Source organism: Carettochelys insculpta, chromosome 2 (genome assembly GCF_033958435.1).
Source record: "Carettochelys insculpta isolate YL-2023 chromosome 2, ASM3395843v1, whole genome shotgun sequence".
Lineage (NCBI taxonomy): Eukaryota > Metazoa > Chordata > Testudines > Carettochelyidae > Carettochelys > Carettochelys insculpta.
In genome coordinates this window covers 24,966,284-24,985,230 of record NC_134138.1, presented here as the reverse complement: position 1 = coordinate 24,985,230, position 18,947 = coordinate 24,966,284, and the positions used below count along the sequence as shown (strand labels likewise).

At 43.0% G+C, this 18,947-nt stretch overlaps 1 protein-coding gene and 1 non-coding gene across 11 annotated transcripts in view; both read right to left on the bottom strand.

The window, feature by feature from the left end:
- The window catches only part of MTSS1 (MTSS I-BAR domain containing 1), a 189,742-nt gene that overhangs the window by 90,740 nt on the left and 80,055 nt on the right, over positions 1-18,947 (bottom strand). The window lies entirely within an intron of this gene.
- LOC142009846 (U2 spliceosomal RNA) lies at positions 5,164-5,349 on the bottom strand. Its single transcript, XR_012644616.1, has one exon. It is a non-coding gene; the product is annotated as a U2 spliceosomal RNA (small nuclear RNA).

Below are 18,947 nucleotides of genomic sequence, written 5' to 3'. Positions count from 1 at the left end.
AGTACATATATAACCTTAGTCAGCCCACAGGACATTACTGAGTAAGTCCCCAGTATGCCAAAAGAAGCCAGGAATCCCTGTATTGCATTAGCTAATGGCGCCAACTTCCTGTACATTCAGGACCACAAAAAAGATACTTCACTGGGCAAAACTGTTGCTGAAAACTGTTGCCCTGATGCATAATATGAGCTGAAACAATTTAAAACCTTGAGAACAAGCAAGATGTTAAAAGAAAATGAAACCAACACAATCAGGAAAGCAAGTGAGGGGAAAGGGAAAATTATACAGATGAACTTCTCCAAGATCATAAACCAAACAACAATCAAAGGGCAAAAAGCCCTGAGCTACTCAACTAAAACACTCTAGCTAATAATCAAAAATAGGTAAAAAGTAGGCAATTGCAAGGAACTCTAAAATTAAATATTTTAGAAGTGCAGCTAAGTAGACCCCTGGCCCTACAAAGACACACACACTTAAATGTATGAGCTGTGAGTCGTTCCATAGATAGTAACAGGAATCCTCACAGTGCATGAAGATAAACGCGCAGAATCCATTGTAGGATTCCAGCTTAAACATGTGCACCAGTTACACCCTCTTTGTCCCCACCTTCCAGGTTCTTTCTATGCCTCCTAGTTTAGACTGCAAGCTCCTCGGGATAGAGGTTGCTTTTGCTCATCTTCACAATATCTGGTGTATTTCATATGCTAGCACAATACAAACAAAAGAGGTTATTACCTTAAATCAATTTGTACTGTCCATGTTCATATTTTAAAAATTGTTTATTCTGAAACAGATAGCTTTTTGAAAAGAGTTTTCCCCTCCCCTTCTGCAGACAAAGTTTAACCTCTGCATCTATTGCGTATCTGTCCGCAGCAACCATAGTAAGGGCAGGGCTATAAAGTACACAGCACTTAATACCTCTAGACTGGGGTCCCCAATGTTTTCACTAGCGCAGACCCCCCGACCAGCCCCCAAAGCCAGTCACAGAGGCCCCCCCATCACCTCCCGAATCATTCACAGACTCCCATCAAAGCCACTTCATTAAAAGGGAACCACAACATAGATTTTCAGACAACAACAACATTACTGGAAGATATTCAATTTAAAAATAACAACAGATTGCAACTTTGCAATTTATTTAAAACTTATTTTTTTACAATCATTTTTACTTATCTTTCATTTTTTTCATGGACCCCCTGCAATACCCTCACAGAGCCCCAGAGATACGTGGACACCTGGTTGGGAAACACTGCTCTAGACTAAAGACAGCTTGTCACCAAGTACGTGAATGAACATACACAAAACTTCCCGAACCCAATCCAGCTAACACCTTACCACAGCCTGCCTTACTCATATGAATAAAGGTTCCACCAAAAACAATCCTTCAAAATATGTTTTTACAAATAAAGCCTTGAACAGTAAATGTAAATAAAAATGAATATATTCCTGTATTTTTATTGCAGGCATAAACAAACAAAGAGAAAAAGCTTACAGACCAATGGGTAAGCAGCAGTACAAATGTTCGGTGACTTGCTCAAGGAATACCTGATCACTTGTTGAGATGGGAACAGAACCCAGGAGAACAGGACTCCCAGCTCCCTGTTTGGTCAAAAAGATCTTTCTGTATCCTAAGGAAATAGTTCTTTACACTAGAGTGCGATGGACATGATCTGATTTTTACTTTATTATAAGTTTTTTTTGCAACGTAGTTGAGTTTTACTGGAAAAGAAACTGAAGACAACAGACCACAATAAATTCAGCGGCTCTACCTACTCCTCCTCCTAGTTTTAAATTATTACATACTTATCTCTGGAATCTATTTACAGGCTGTCCTTTTCACGGTCAGTACCTTTTCTCAGCAGCCAGCCATGCAACAATGTTGCACAACAGTACTTTCTAAATCCATTCGTTGATGGGAAGTGACTGCAATATTTAACATATTCAGTTTTGTTTCCTAGCCAACCAAGTCTACCTTATTCTTTAACAGAAATGGATTCTTCTTCTTTAGGATTTACACATTAAAATAAATGGAAATCTGGTTTTTTTTAAGTAGAAAGAACTCCTTTCTCTAAAATAAAACTAACGTCCAAAAGCACACAAACTCTTATGTTTTGAAGATTTTTCAGAGTGAGAAACAAATGCATTTTCTGTCCTTGGTATTTCTAATGAGACTCTATCAACCCCAAGAGCCAGGGCAAAAAGAAATGGGTCACATATCTAATTACCACTGTTGAAGTGTGAAGCCAAAACGTCCCTGGAATGTAACAGATTTTTAATAATTCCAGACTCATTAGAATATCCCAGTCACCTATATATTGCCAGCAGCTTAAACTGAGTACTATAAATAAAAATGTATCAGACACCATTCTGTTTTACCATGGAGAAAGGAGAGATACTAGCTGTGTAGTAAAATAACTAGGAAAAAGAATTGTCTGTATGAGGCTGGGTTTTTTTTTTTGTTTTTTTTGTTTTTTTGTTTTTTTACCAAAAACATCCTCTCTTCCTCACACACACACACACACACACACACACACACACACACAAACTTAGACATACCCAAGCACTAATCAAATCCAAAAAATTCAGTTTCTAAGCAAAAAGCTGGAGAGAACACACTGCAGATTCCAACTTGTGTTTCAGATTTTTTTTTTAAACAAAGCCTGCATTTCACATTTATTTCCCTGTAACACAGTAAGGATTCCACATCAAGTTCTTTGCCCAGCTGTTCACTTAATTCTGTCCTCATTCCCTCCCACGCGCTGATGCCGCACCCTCATGCAAAAAACGATTAGACACAGCCATGCATTTAGGCTTTGTCATAGGGCACATCATATTTTTCAATGACAGGTGCATATACTGGCTGTACTGGGCAGTGGACCTGTAATCAAGCTTATCAGATAGAAGACGACATCATAAAGTCACATGAAGAGGAAAAAAATCTCACCATCAGGTATGTTTACAGTACACTCAGTGCACAACAACAGGATGCTAGATCAAGGGCAAGTCACTTGGTCATGCTTTCCACACCAGTTTCATAGTCTACTATTAGTTCTTGCCTCCTAAACCTTATTTTCAGCTGGATCCGTGAGACCCCCACTCCCAGGCAAACCTAATTTCATGGTAAGTTCACATGATCTCTTGATGTGTAGCATCAGCACACCATTTGTTTTGGATGAGATCAGTGACTGTGAAACCCTGGCCGAGTGTTTAAGAAAGAACCAACAGGAAGGTCAGTCTGTCCAGCTCAACAAATGTGGCTAGAACAGACTTCTACTCAACAAGCAGACTACAGAACTCTCTACACTATAATTCAGCACATCACAGCTACAGACAATACGCAAAAGAAGCATGTCATCACATTGTTTTGAAAACCAAACCTTGCAGAAGAGACATCCTATGTGACAGGGCTGCAGCTGTCTGTACATGTCAAACAGCACAGTTCTCATGATACTGCATCAGCTTTTGTCTGAGAGAAGAGCAGCTATGGATGAGGAGAGTAAACACCCGAGTGGCACATTCATTTGGAATGGTACACTCATAACTATGTTCCTGCCCTGCAGGCAAGCATGCCTTTTGTAGGATTCGCATGCCAACACAACTGCATCCGCTGCACTGATTTGACATTTTTGTTTAGTATGAAATCGTGAGCTCTCCTTTTATGAAGTCCTTATGCTCTTCAGTAAGGGTGAACACCACAAATCACGTTTGAGTAAATCCTACAAAAACCACATTTGCAGATGAGTCCCCCAATTAATCCAAGTACAGTAAGGTCTCCAAGTATGCGAGGGTTCTGTTCCGCGTGCCCTCACATAATCTGGATTTCATGTACGTGGGGGCCCGGCTTTTTCCCCACCAGAACACACATTCTGCAGCAGGGGAAGCAGCAGAAAGGTTAAGTCCTGGGCTGGGGGTGGCAGCTGGGGAGGGTTAAGCCTGGCGATGGGTTGGGCCCACGGAAGGCAGGTGGGGGGGGGGCTAAGCCTGGGGTGCATTAGGGCTGCAGGGGGTGAGGGGCAGAATTGAGCCAGAGCTGTGTGAGAGTGGTGAGCTGAGCCGCAGGGGGTTGAGCCAGAACCAGAGCTGCACGCGAACTGTGAGTGACAGGGGGCTTGCACCGGAGCCGCGGCGGGGGGGGGAGTGGGGCTTGAACCACAGCCGTGCATGGGCAGTTTAAACTGGGATGGGAGGTGAGCTGGAGCCATGCATGAGGGATGGTAACCCAGAGCCAGGCGTGAGTGTGTGGGGTGAGTTGGAGCTGTGCGGGGGTGGTGAGCTAGCAGGGGGTTGGACCTGGGGCCGGGGAGGTTGAGCCAGAGCTTGCCTGAGGGGTGGTGCCCTAGAGCCAGAAGCAGGGGGTGAAGAGGAGCTATGCGCTGGTGGTGAGCAGAGCTGGGGGGCTGAGCTGGGGCTGTGCGGAGCTGAGGGGGAATGAGCTGGAAATCATGGTACAGGGTTTACTATATGAATCGGGGTCAGACGCGTAAGAGCAGGGTTGCGTAGTCTGAGTTCGCGTACTCTGAGACCTTACTGTAAAACCTTAACATCAATACGTCAAATAAAATGAGGTATAAAATCTTTTTTCCATTTAATGTAACAAAAGTCAAAAATCCAATGGCAATGGAGTTGAATGGATTACCACAATTTTGGCACCCAGGAATACAGGCAAACCTCAATTTTGCAACATTCAAGTTAAGAGGAACAGCACTTATGATGTTTATAAATTGACACCAACATCAGTTTCAAGTTTATAATGCTGGAGTCATAATGGAGTGGATTTCAATTCCAAGTTGCCAGGTTTCAATTTTAGAGACAATTTTCAGGCACTTATCGTCTTAAATCCAAGGACTGACTGTACATGCCTCTAAGGACTGGTCTACACTCAAAAGTTTTACCGGCACAACCATTTTAGCCAGAGCTGCTGTTTATTTTTTACTAAAATAGTTATACAGTAAAACCCCCATATGTGCAATTTTGACTTGAGCTTAAACATGCGTTAATGGTGCAAACTGGTCGGACAGAGAGCCATGACACTGCAGCTTCTTCCCAGCTGGGCGTGCCGGGGGGATAGACAACCACAGCAGCACAGCTTTTCACCGGCTTCCCTCAGCTGGGAGAAGCCATGCTGCCATGGCTGTCTGCCCACCCAGCTTCCCCCAGCTGGAGAGAAGCCGCATCTGGCTGCCACTGGTGGAAGTATTGCAATACCAGGTCGATGCGTGGAGTGGATAGAGCAAGCTCCTATTCCGTCTCCCAAAAATCCATTTAATATACAGTCCTCAGACAGAGAACATATCACATATTAAACTAATAAGAACAGATACTACACTGGAAACTAAACAGCACTGGTGCTCTGGTCAATTTCCTGGCTCCCGCAAGCCCAGGGAAGCTGGAAGCCAGGTGACCACCTGATTCCTGGCTCACTCCCCTAACCTGCCCAAAATTTGCGTTACACAAGGGTGTGCAAGAGCACAATCCTCATATAACTTGGAAGTCTACTGTACTGGTATATTACCTACTGTGGATGCAGTAGTTCATTTAAAAAAATTATTTATTTATCTGGGTATAAAACTTAGTTTCCTACACCAAAAGGGACAACCATGATCACCTAGTCCAGGGATCTGCAACCTGCAGCTCTTTAAGGACTTTGCAGCTCCTGATTATTTTTGATAAACAGTAAATGTCTAAAAGCCCAAAAATGAACTCATATCTAAATAGCAAACAATATGTGAACTCAAAACATTGGATAACTCCCCCAGCCTCCTCCAGACAAAGAAAGAAGGTTCAGGAGTAGAAGTCAGGAAGACAGTGGTACAGACACACGTACAGTGTGAGGAAACAGAATATGTAAAATGTTTGCAAATGTCCTTCAGTAAACATGTATTGCATTACAAATCATTGTGTGCATGCTGATCTTAAAACAGGGGTTACAAAAAGTAAGGTTTGATGTTATTTATTAAGGACTGTCTCACATTCACATACACTGTGGCTCTCGAATTACTGAGGTGTTTTTTTTTTTTTTTTAAAAACAGAATTGGAAAAAATGGCTGCTCTTGCTATTTCGGTTGCCAACCCCTGGCCTAGTCTGACCTCCGATATAACAAAGCCAAGAGAACTTTTCAAATAATTTATTCTGAACTAAAGTATATTTTTATTAAAAGAAAACGTAATCCTGATTTTGGAATTCCAAGAACTGGAAAATCCACCACAACTATTGGTTAATTGTTCCAAGGATTAATTATCCCCACCATTAAAAATTTACTCCTTATTCCCGGTCAAAATTTGTCTAGCTTTAACTTGTAGACAATGATCATGCCACATCCTTTTTTGCTAGACCACAGCTTACTATCAAATCTTATCTCCTCCTCCACATGCTTATAAACAGTAATCAAGTCACCCCTGAACCATCTATTTGTAAAATTAAACAGCTTAAGCTGCTTGAGATGATCACTACAAGGTACGTTAACTAATCCGTTAATCATTCTTTCTGAACCCTCTCCAATTTATCAACAATCTTTTTCAACTCTGAATACCGGAACTTGATAGTATTCCAGTAATTGTCACAACAGTGCCAAATAGAGAGGTAACAACCTTCTTTCCACTACCAATTGTTCCCCTGCTTATGAATTCAAAGATTGCATTAACCCTTTTGGCCAAAAGCATCACACTGGGAACTCATGTTCAGCTGATTGTAGATTGTGGGGAACCACAGCTGATAGAACCACAGCTTCCCAGGATAGAGTCCCCCATTGTGTAAATATGGCCTGTATTCGTTGCAGTTGCAACTGGGGAGAGGGAGTCCAAGTGAGGCACCAGCCCTTCCCCAGAGTGGCATGGGCCTAGAGTAAACTCATGTTGTTCTGGGGCCATGCTGCTCCAGGGAAAGTAACTGGGCTGTCCCACACTCATTGGAAGCACACCAGCACTGGTGGTAGATGTTGGGCATTGCACGTGACTCCCCCCTCACACCCTAGAGCAGCAACATTGGTTCTTTGCTTAACAATATTAAAATACATACAGTCTATGTCCAACTTACCAAGTGACCCAGAATGTTCTGCATGAGTGACCTGTCCTCTTCATTATTTACCACTCTCCTAATCTTAGTCTCAGCTGTAAATCTTATTAGTGATGATTTTATATTCCCATTTGCGGTTGAGATGTTAACTACTGTAAGGCAAAGAACCGATTCCTGTGGAACATACCCATGCAATCATTCCCCACTCACAATTACATTTTGGGACCAATCCATCTTCAACCTGCTGAATGTGTGATGTGTTTATTTTGGAGCATTCCAATTTCTAGCTTATTCCCTCGCCTATACAGGAATAGCTGTGAAGATAAAATTGCCATCACCCTTCACTTTAAGTATGCTAGTTTGGGTAGAGAAATACAGCTTTCTGATGCAGATAAGCCAAAAGCATAAGCAGCAGCAAAAGTAGTAAGCTAACGTGCTTGAGCAGACATGGGGCTAGATTTTTTTTAATAGCTCTGCTCCCATTCAATAAAGAAAATATAACTGAAATTTTCTCAAATGCTTGGAGTGTTGGAGTAAGCACTTCTGAAAATCTGGCTTCTTATTTAAATACCTATACAGGAGCAGAGCTATTCTGAAAGTCAGCCCGCACTGCACTTTCACAGCACCTTCTAGGCAAGGATTTATAAGTGTTAGCCCTCTGCACATTTTAAGGATCTAATCCAATACTTACTGGTACCAATGAGAAATACTCCCACTGACTTCAGGGGAATCTGACCTGCCCATGATCACACGGCAATCTGTGACAGAGCCAGAACCCAGATCTCTTATTCCCTAGCCCTGTGGCGTTCAACTAGTTCTGATGCTAGTGCTAAGGCGAACTAGCCACATTATTCTGAAAACACATTTACTGTTCAAGCCAAGTAGTCACACGCAACTTGCCAAATAGCCACAAGTGACTAGTGGCTATCATGTGGGACACCACAGTCCTAGTCCAATGCCTTAACCACAGCATCCTGTCATTTGCTGTGAAACAAAACCAGAGGAAAGGATGCATTCAATGAGGAATGTGTTGTGAATGGAAAGCAGAAGTAAAAGCCTCATCAGCACATTTCATAGACTTTGTTTCTGTTTAATGAGGAGATAAATAGATAAAGCTTTCGACCTACATATGGAGTATTATTATTTTAAAAGAAAATACCCGAGTGTATGGAACTCGGTGGCAAAAAAAGGCTGAATTTGCTGACACAAGGCCTGAATGTTAAAGTGATAGATGTTAAAACTCCCATACAACAGGATGAGGAAGTAGAGATACTCTAGGCAAGGTCATCATTGTTTCTATTTGGCACAAACTGGTAACATCCCCATCTCAGGGGTACCAAGCAATGACTTCATTTCCGAAAAAAGGATTCACTCAGTACATATCCTTCAGTGAAGCACCTTTACGAGAACTAAAGGAATTGGTTCTCCATGTTTAATGACACTCCAGTGAAGTTAACTTCTGCTTACCACAGCACTGTTCAAAACAATTAATGGGTTTACTTTCCACTTACGATTTCCTATGGTAACCTTTGTGGAAATATGACAGACTAAATTACAGATTCTACCAGTGGACAACTCCTCAAGGAGAAAAGAAAAAAGAATACAAACCAGTGATATGGACTGGTTTTGACATGATTTACAGGATTATCTATAATCCCAGTGTGACTAACTCTGGTATTTCCAATGTTTATTGCCTGGGAACAAGAATTTAATGACAGCCCCCACATTCCCCAAAGGGGGGACAGAGAAGACTGGGGTAGGGATGGTGTACAAATAAATAAGTCTCCGCAACTTCCAGTGAGCTACTAAGGTGTTTTTCTAGTTTACTGCAGAGGTGGCATAAGAAGTTTTCACTAATAAGAAAAGAATAAAATGACAATCCAGGTATTCTTGCCAATGTTTCCTCTCAATAAAACACGTTTAAGCATTCACAGCTTCATGGGGTGCTACTTACAAGCACCTAAATACATCTGCTCTGTTTGCCCTCCCTCCCTCAACACACACACAAGAGTCAGTATTGAACTCTGCTTCATAAAGCACTAAAATATCGCAAGTTCAACTGGTGCTATAGAAAATCAAATTTACATTCTAAACACCATCTTGCAAAATTACCATGAAAATTCAAGAGCCCAGACAAAAATCTTCTCACCTGTCCGATACTATGATTGCTAATATAAGACTCAAACTACATTAAACTTGCTAAAAAAATTATATTTGTGGCAAGTAGTATTTTGCAAGTCTATACTACTGTTACATAGTCAAACGTAAAACTCAGGCACCAAAAAAGTGGGGGAAAGTAAATAAAAAAAGGTTGTGACTAGCCAAATCTTACAACAAAATTTTCAGAGGCCAAATGAAAAAGTTTCCTCGTCCAATAGCATATCCTTAATGTAATCAAAGTTGCTCCACATGATGGATCACTTCCTTCCAACACAGTCCAGTCTAACAATACATTAGCAAAGCAAATGAGGACAGCCACATAACGTTTTTCTAAAAATACCGTCTCTAGGACTGTGTAAGGGAATAGATAAGGGGAGAGCAGTTTCTTAAGACTTTCCTGGCACAAAGAAGTTGGCACATTTGAATTTAAACACCTGCTGTGTCTACCCTAAAATGACTCGGAGCCAAGTTATCTCAAAAGAGACATTTGCATCCTTCCAAGCCACCACCTGAACTCAAGGACTAGATCTTGTGCGTTCTCAGTAAGGGAGACCGTTGGCAGATCAGAGACAAGTATTGGAACGAGAGTTGCAGGGGTGCTACCACTCACCCGGCTTGAAGTGGTTTTCATCATACCTGGTTTACAGGTTGGTTCAATGCTCTTAGCACAGCTATATGAACAGTTCCAGAACCCCTGAACAGAGTCAGAGTTTGCTGATCACCACCATACAATGAAAGCCTGCCCTGTAAATCCCAGCATTTCCCCGAACTGTGGGTTAAAAGTGAAGAAATTTTAGCACAGGGAGGCAAACATGGGGATACGGTAAACTCTTTCATATCCAGCATTCTATTATCCTGAACTCTCAAATAACTGGCATTTTAACTCTGTAAATTTTAGTTACGTTTTCCATACGTACAGTATAATGAAAGTAAATACAAATAAATACAGCAAATACAGTACAAGTTTACAGTGTACAGTACTACTGTTGTTGGTAAATAAAGTACTCTGCATACATTTTTGTTTGTTTCTTAACACTTTATCTGGCTTTTCTTTAGAGTTGTTCATTGCTAGGTATACCTCTTGATTATTCAGAATATTTGAATATCCAGCAACCTGCCAGTTCCGGGGCTGCCAGATAGGAAAGAGTTTACTGTATCTGATTATAAGGGCGGCCTTTTCAAGACCATATCATTCACTGTATTGTTTAACATTCTATAAATATGACCAGAGTTTACTGCAAGAGGTGGATTTGAACCAACATACACATATCCAGACTTTAATTCAGGAATCCCTGAGAACATGCAAACTCCAGAAGGTGAACAAGACATTTTTTGGATGCACCCAAAATGGAGGTTCTGCAGAGGATTCTGAATCCATCTGTACTCATTTGCCCGACTTTAGCTGCTTGACAGTTCCATGCTATCTTCTTACCTGGCTTTTCTTGGTCACGGCACCAGTTCAGTAAACTCTACTGAGACTCGTTCTAAGTTATTCTTGAGCAGAAATTCTCAAACTGTGGGCTGGAACCCTTCTGTGAGTATCAGAATGGTTTTAATGGGTTCACCAGGGCTGGCTTAGACTTGCTGGGGCCTGGGGCTGAAGCCAAAGCCTGATTCTCACCACCAAAGGCCAAATCAACTAGGTGGCAAGGCTCAGGCTACAGAACCCCTGCCTGGGGACGGAACTCCAGGGCTTCTCCTCCTTGCTGTCCCCAGTTTCTCCAACCCTCACCCTCCAGAGGTAAGCCTCAGGTGGGTTAGACTCCCATCCCCCACTCACTGCCTCCCAGGGTCATGTAATAATTATTGTTCTACCACGATCCCTTTCTGACAATTGAGTTTGAGAATCCTTGGTCTAGTAGAAGGCAGAAAGTCCAATGGCCCCTGCTGTAGCTCAGTTGCTCTAGTATTTCTTGACTTTGTATTCACAAGTGAAGGCAAAACATATTAGGCACCCTGAGCCACCACAACACAGCTTGGCCTGCATAGCAGAAGCACCTGGTTAGGCCTGTTGAGGCAACCACAACGTATGGAAAGCTCCCATAGACTCTTCATGCTTGCTACCTCAATATTTCCACCTTCTATTTCAATATGGTAGTTGGATGGCTGGCATTAAGGTTTACATGAGTCTATTATGCAGAAACAAAATCCATGTCTCATGGGTAAAATCTGCAATATTCCAGAAGTAGCTATATCAAGGGAACTGATGCTTCAAAGAGTGATCAATTAAAAGCCAACTAACTTCTGAAAAGTGTAGCTGTGCCACTGCTGACTACTGTATTTCCGAAATACACATTAAGATCTATCTATTACTATGATTAATATGAAACTTAGTGCTGTGTTTATGGGACTCGAACTTGCTGCATGGCAGGGTGCTTTCCAATGTTTCTGGTATTTCGAATAAAATCATAGAATATAAACTACTATTTATTTTATCTGATGCGATACCGAAAAAAACAGAAAATCCCAGATTTCAGATCTTCACACTTCTACTGCAACACAAAGTAGGGTATACATTTGCATGCCTATATCTGAGATGTGCACAGAGAATTAGAGGCAATATAAGCAGAAGCAATTCTGAAGTTGCCTCCATAGCGGTGTTTCTTCCACCAAATGCCTGAATATTTTAAAATTTGATTTGAATGGAGCCAAATTTCTGTCTTCGATCATATTGCTGCTGCTGAACGTGACAAGTCTTGTCCCAAAGCAGCTCTATCTCCTATAGTAAATGCCATGAACCTTCATTCCTTTTCGGAAATATTCCATTGGCAAGATAACAGGAGCACTGTGAGCAAGACAGGAAAAGTAATTCTTCTGCTCTATTCTGCGGTGATTAGGCTTCAACTGGAGAGGGTCGACAGAAGAGCAATTAAAATAACTAAAGGTCTAGAAAATATGACCTATGAGAGAACATTAAAAGAATTGAGTTTGTTTAGTTTGTAAAAGAAAAGGCTGAAAAGGGACACAATAGCAGCTTTCAATACCTAAAAGGGTGTTACAAGGAAGAAAAATTATCCTCCTTAGCCTCTGAAAATAGGACAAGTAGCAATGGGCTTAAATTGCAGCAAAGGAGGTTCACATTGGACGTAAGGAAACATTTCTTAACTGTCTGGAGCTATGTCTACACCACAGAAACCTTTCAAAACAGACCTTTCAGAAGATCTCTTCCAAAAGAGCTTATTTCAAAAAAGTGCATCCACACACAAAAAAGTAGACCAAAAGAGTGACGTGCTCTTTCAAAAGAGAGCATCCACACAGCCCCCGCTCTTTCAAAAGAACAGGACAGGCAATTGAAAGATCAGGCCTCATGAGGGCTGCTCTTTTGGGGAAAAAAAGGGCCTGAGGAGTGTCTACCCACGTTTTCTTCTGAAACAGACTCTTGAAAAGGGGCGCTCTTCCTGAAATGGGAAGAGAAGAGCAATTTTGAAAGGAGCAACACATTATTTCAATTCACTTTCAAAACAACACTTTGTGTAGATGCTCTGTGGGAACTTTCAAAAAAGCCCCCTTCTTCAGAAAAAAATCTTTCTAACGAACATGCTAGGGTGATTAATTACTGGAATAAATTGCCTAGGGTGTTTACAGAATCTCCAACATTGTAGTTACTTAAGAAAAGGTTATATAAAGATCTAACAGGGATGGTATAGATGGTGCTTGGTCCTGCTGTGAGGGCCAGGGACAGGACTTGGCGTCTTGAGGTCCCTTCCAGTTCTAGGCCGTGTCTACACTAGCCTCAAACTTCGAAATGGCCATGCAAATGGCCATTTCGAAGTTTACTAATGAAGCACTGAAATACACATTCAGCGCCTCATTAGCATGCGGGCGGCCATGGCACTTCGAAATTGACGCGGCTCATCCCAATAGGGCTCCTTTTCGAAAGGACCCTGCCTACTTCGAAGTCCCCTTATTCCTAAGTGCCGCAGCCTCCCGCATGCTAATGAGGCGCTGAATGTGTATTTCAGCGCTTCATTAGTAAACTTCGAAATGGCCATTTGCATAGCCATTTCGAAGTTTGGGGCTAGTGTAGACACGGCCCTACTGTTCTATGACTCTATAAGCTACACAAGAGATGTCAAAGCGTAAAGGACAGGAAACTGTGGTATTGATCTCTTTGTAACAGATACACCAGGTAACTTCCCAGGACTGGTTTTTGCTATAGTCTTCAGGATTTAATCACTTGTCCCTACTTATCACTGCCCATACTTTTTCTGCATTGCAGCCCATTATTCCAACCATCCTTCTTTATTCTAGGGTTATGCAGTTTTTCAGCAGCACTTCCTAATGGGAGGTCTCAATTTCTGATAACCTGAAGAAACATTTCTTCTTGTGCTTCTCCCTATTTTGGGCACAGAAAGAAACTCCCTGTCCTTTGTCAGACTAACTGCACAGTTGTCTCTTTGGATTTGTGTTTTGCATCGTCTCCCCCCCGGTTTCCAGTCGCCAGTCCTGTTTTTCCCCATCCTCTTTTGGGGGCTGAATGTCTTAACCAATCCAGTTAAACTGCCAATAAAACTGCAGCTCCCCCTGCCCCAAAGATATAGCACCCTACTTGCTCCTGCAAACAACTTCCTCACCAATTACGTAACCCAATACCGAGGAGATCAAGTCCCATAAATTAAGACTTAGTGGTGTTTCAATGCCTAGAGGTAGCTTTACTGCCCCACTTCACAGCCCCAAAGTTTGCAACAGATTGTTAATTGCACTTTTTCTGGACTGCTGTTAGCATATGCTTTCCCTCTGCATGAGATTGTTGCCCTTTACTGATCTTCCCACAGAATGCAGCTAAGAATTTAACCACGTCCGTAAACAATATGCCCTAAACAGAGGTCCCATTTCAAATTAAAAGGCAGGTAGTAGGGTAGCGCCAAGTGAACAGACAAATACAAAATACAGATTCATGACTGTAACAAACTCCATCTTTTCCAAATTACATATAAATGCATTAGTACAATTCATTTATTTTACTTAATGCAATAAATCATCCAAACAATACGTACATCATGGACTTGACTTATTTAGAACATGAAAAAACAACCAAAAAAAACAACGCAACTTTCTGTTACCAATAACTTAGACGATTACAACTGATAGGCTATGGCCACACTAGCCCCCTCCAAAACCAAGGGAAGAAGGGGCTTTCAAAATCAGGGGGTCATTTTGAAAGGCCGCCGGCTAAATGGGTGGTGTGCATTTCGAAAGTGGCACTTTTGAGGTGTGTGAGCGCTGTTATGCTAATGAGACACTGAATATTCATAGCATCACCTTATTAGCATATACCAAAGTACTTCATTACCATGCCGCCTCCAAAAGGAGCAGGGCAGTGTGGCCACAGCCAAAATATTTTAAAGTCCTAACTGAACATTCACCTTTTATGTTTGGTATTACTCTGATCTCAGATAATAAAGGACCTTATGAAAACTAGTCTCAGAGAGGTAACTATGTTAGTCTGTAACTTCACAAAAAAAAAAAAAAAAAATCAAGTAGTCCTGTTGCACCTTAAAGACTAACAATTTTATTTATTGTGTAATGAGCTTTCCTGGGTAACACCCACAGAGCTTTCTTACTCACAAAAGCTCATTCCTTAACAAATAAAATTTTTATTCTGTAAGGTGCTACAGGACTGCTTGCTTTTTTCTTATGAAAACTGATGATAATTTCATCTTCTGGTTCAAAACTTGTAGGGGAATACTTAAGATTAAGATGTCTGTAGATAAATAAAGAAAAGATGATGGCAGCCATTAGCATCTTCCTGCATAACAACTCACCCCCATCTCAGCTGTCCATCATCCTGATGCAGTGGCACCCCAGAATGAGTTTCCTCACCCACAGAAAGATCAGTAAGCTGGGAGAAATGAGGGCACTCACAGAGCAAGGACAATGGGGGAGCCTAGTATAGCGGGCAGAGGTCATTAGGGGCACCACAGAGTCCTTGGGATGGGTGGGGAGAATAGAGGAAAGATGAGGAAGACATGGGCACACAGAGCCCCTCACATGAGGAATGGGACACGCACAGATCCTCTGCCCTGAGAGTTGTTGCATGAAGTCCCTGAAGAGCAGGGAAGAAGGGGATGAGATGTGAAGGGGGGGTGGCGGGAGGGTAGGAGAAGAGTGGAGGGATACTAGGAATTCCTGGTGTGTGGAATGAGTGTGGCTTACAGGAGCCAGGATGTCTGAATGTTCTTCTATCAGGACACTTCCGCACCGCCACTAGAATCTTACACTCATACAAATCTCTGAGAGTTTTCCTTTTCCCTGCCCAATTTCCCTGGGGCAGTTGTGCCCAAACTCAGCTTCCACACCTACATCCTCAGTTTCTGGGAGCAGCCAAGCTGCTATTCTGCCTGCTGCGTACCTTCTCAGGAGGGCCTTGGTAGGCCTTACATCCAAAATGCCATTTGAACTTAAAGCTGGCTCACAGGCAGAACTCAAGTATCCCTGAGCAGCAAAGTGTTGGCCCTCTGTGAAAGACCTTGCTATGCTGCATAGACCATTTTGCTCACAGAAGCTGCATGAATACTATATTCAATAGCTTCTAGTCAAGCGGTGCTACCTAATCCTGGCATTGTGTGGTTATTTCAAGAGGAGATTTAACAGTTGGCTTTCCAATTATTAGTGTCCTATGAAGCTTCAAAACATTTCATCTGTAAATCAGTTTTTTCACTCTACGTTATCAGTAGGGACCAGATACTTTCTCCAAATGCTGAAAGATTAATATTTGCCTCTCCTTAAATTAAAACGTTGCTGATTATTTTAAATGTATGGTCAGATTTGTGCCTCATTTTAAATTAAGATTACATAAAGATAATACACATTTGTAAAACATTCATAACAGTATATGCCATGCATAGGAGAACTGTGTAATTTCTTGTTTCTGTTGTATTCAAAGGAACGTTTCTGGAAGGCATGCACGAACTTTTAAGCACCAAATCTAGACTGCATTTTTTAAAGAGCATTTATTTACTAAAATATGATATTAATGCAAATCATATAACATGCCTCTTAATTTTTCAACGAACTGGGGTGGGCTTTTTTTGATTCTTTCTCAACAAGCAATTATAGATATTAATAAAGCTCCAGCTCTGCTAACCAGATAATAGGAGTTCCACTAGCTGGTGTAGCCCTTAAAATTGGTAGCGTTCCAACCATAGATGCTTAAAATTCTCCCTATGTTCTGGAACTGATGACATGTGGAATTCATATAGTATGCTGTTAAATCCAAACCGAGACAAAGAAATGCCATCAAGCTGAATGCAAATCTATGGTATACCCGGAGTGCCTTACTGATATAGGAATATCAGAATAGTATACAGGTTGAACCTCCCTCGTCCGGCACCCTTGGGACCTGACCAGTGCCAGACGAGAGAATTTGCTGCACAATGGAAGGCCAATATTTTCTAGCACATTGCCAACACTTCCACTGCTTACTGGGCTCCTAGAAGAAATGTAGGAATAAATTACAGCTAAATAACATCACAGAACACAGAGATAGGACTGTTGGCTGTAAACAAACTTTACAGGACCACGGGAAACTTGGCCGCACCCATGATAAGTGGGCATCTGGCTAACTAAAATCATGCTGGATCACAGAGTTTGCCAGACAAGAGAGTTCCAGATTAGAGAGGTTCAACCTGTACTAGCAAAGCCCTCCTCGACACCTGTTCTGGCAAAGCTGTGCTGCACGCCAATCCTGGAAACCCATACCCCACAAGCAAAAGACATTACACCAGCAGGGTCCAAAAGAAATTTCACAATCTCCACAGGCCCCACCCTGCCCAAAGCCAGGCACCCGCTCCAAGATGACTCACCAGACCCACATCTGGAGCCACCGCTGCTTGAGCCACACCGGGCCACGGCTAAAGCCTCGTGGTGGGCCACTGCCACCAAGGCTGCAAGAGCTGCCTCTGCCTCTACGTGCTTGTCCCACACGCGCAGCTCTGCTCAGCCGCATTTCGCCACTGGCGGCGAACGGGAGCGTACAGAACACCGTGGCATTACACTGTTAAAAGAATAGCTTTGCTTGTTTAGATGTGTCATCGCTAGGGACTTCTGCCAGCACAGCTGTGTCAGCCCTTCTCTTCACAGCCCTGACCAACACAGGCACTACTGTCACATTATGTAGTGTAGACTTGGCCTAAAACCTCACTTCCCTCAGCCAGTTACACAGGGAAGATTTAGCCCTCGTCTACACTACACACTTTTGTTGACAACTGGCAGTTTTTGTCCAAAGAACAATGGATGTATAAGCACCGAATTGCTTCCCATTCCCCCACCCAACTCTCCCCACTGTAAGTCCCCTGTGAGGCGGACATCAAAAAAACCACCTAAATGAGATGTGGAAGGCTTATTGTGGTGATAGTGCTGGGTAGTCTCTGTGTGCGTTGGGGGTGAGCAAAATACGGCCTGCAGGCTGGATGCATCCCATCTAACATTTCTATCCAGCCCACCAAGATTCTCCAGACAGTTAAAAGGCCCTTGGCACAGTGGGAAGCTCAGGTAGGCTGTGTACTGGCCGCAGCCCAACGCCACACATGGATGCTGTTCACAGGCATCTCTCTGTGTGCACCTGGTGGGGGTACAGGTAGCTCCATGCACTGCCCCTGTCCCCAGCACCTTCTTCACAACTCCCATTGGCCAGAAACTCATCAATGGAAGCTGCAGGGGGCAGTGCTTGAGAATAAAAGCAGCGCACAGAGACACGCTCTTCCCGTTACCCCTAGGGACGTGCAGAGACCTGCCGGCAGCAGCCAACTGCTTCCGGAAACATCCTGGGACCATGGCAAGCAGGCAGCCTGCCTGAGCACCACACTGGGTCACAGCCTAACAGCTGTTTCCCACACCCCAACCCTCTGCCCCAGGTCAGAACCTCCTCAAGCAAACTTCTTCCCAGACCCGTCATCCTATCCTGCAGCTGAGCTCTCTGCACCAGCCCAGAGCTGCCTCCTGCACCTGAACTCCATCACAGACCCCACACCGTCTCTATTAATGCAGCAGAACTGTGTGGCCTGTGACAACTTACCAAATCTTGTGGAGTTCCCCTCCCTCCCAAACCTACCCCATACAAATGACTGCCCACCAATGGAGTAGACACTGTGTTCCTTACATGGGCTGTTGGCTGTCATGCTGTCATTCTTGTTAATTTCACAGCTCCAGCAGAGCTGTGAAATTAACAAAGCCAGGCAGCTACAGCCCAGCTGCCCCCTTGAAGAAGTGGACAGCTGACCCCTTGTCCCAACTGGGAGCCAGGGCAAGAAGCCAGGACAGCTGGACCCCACTCCTGGGAAGCAAGAAGCTTTGGGAAGCTTCCCCCCACACACTCCTAGCAGGGAAGGACAAGAAAGAAGCCTGGGGTGGTTTGCCCCCTCTTCCAGCAGAGAATGGCGAAAACAAGGTGGAAGGGGGGGCAGTCTGACTGTAGTCTGTGGGGCAGCAAAGTGGGAGCTCCCAGAGGAGTTCTCAGCAACCCACACTGCCCCCTTAAGTTGGTGGAAGCACTTCTGGCAAGGATGCACACTAACGACTCAAAGAGGGCATTGTGGACATCAGTCACCATAGTAATAATGAAGTGGGTGTAAGTTGGCCTTACACAGGTTGACTTATCTTTGTGATGCAGACCTAGCCTTAGTATGGATTGCACTGGTGCAAAGGACTCCTATATGCATCACTGTCAACCCTATATACTCAAAAATCATGTAATTCCTAAAATATAATACATTGGGGTGTTTTATTTGCCTTTTAATTTGATTCTTTGGAGTGGCACTCAAGCCACATTTTCAAC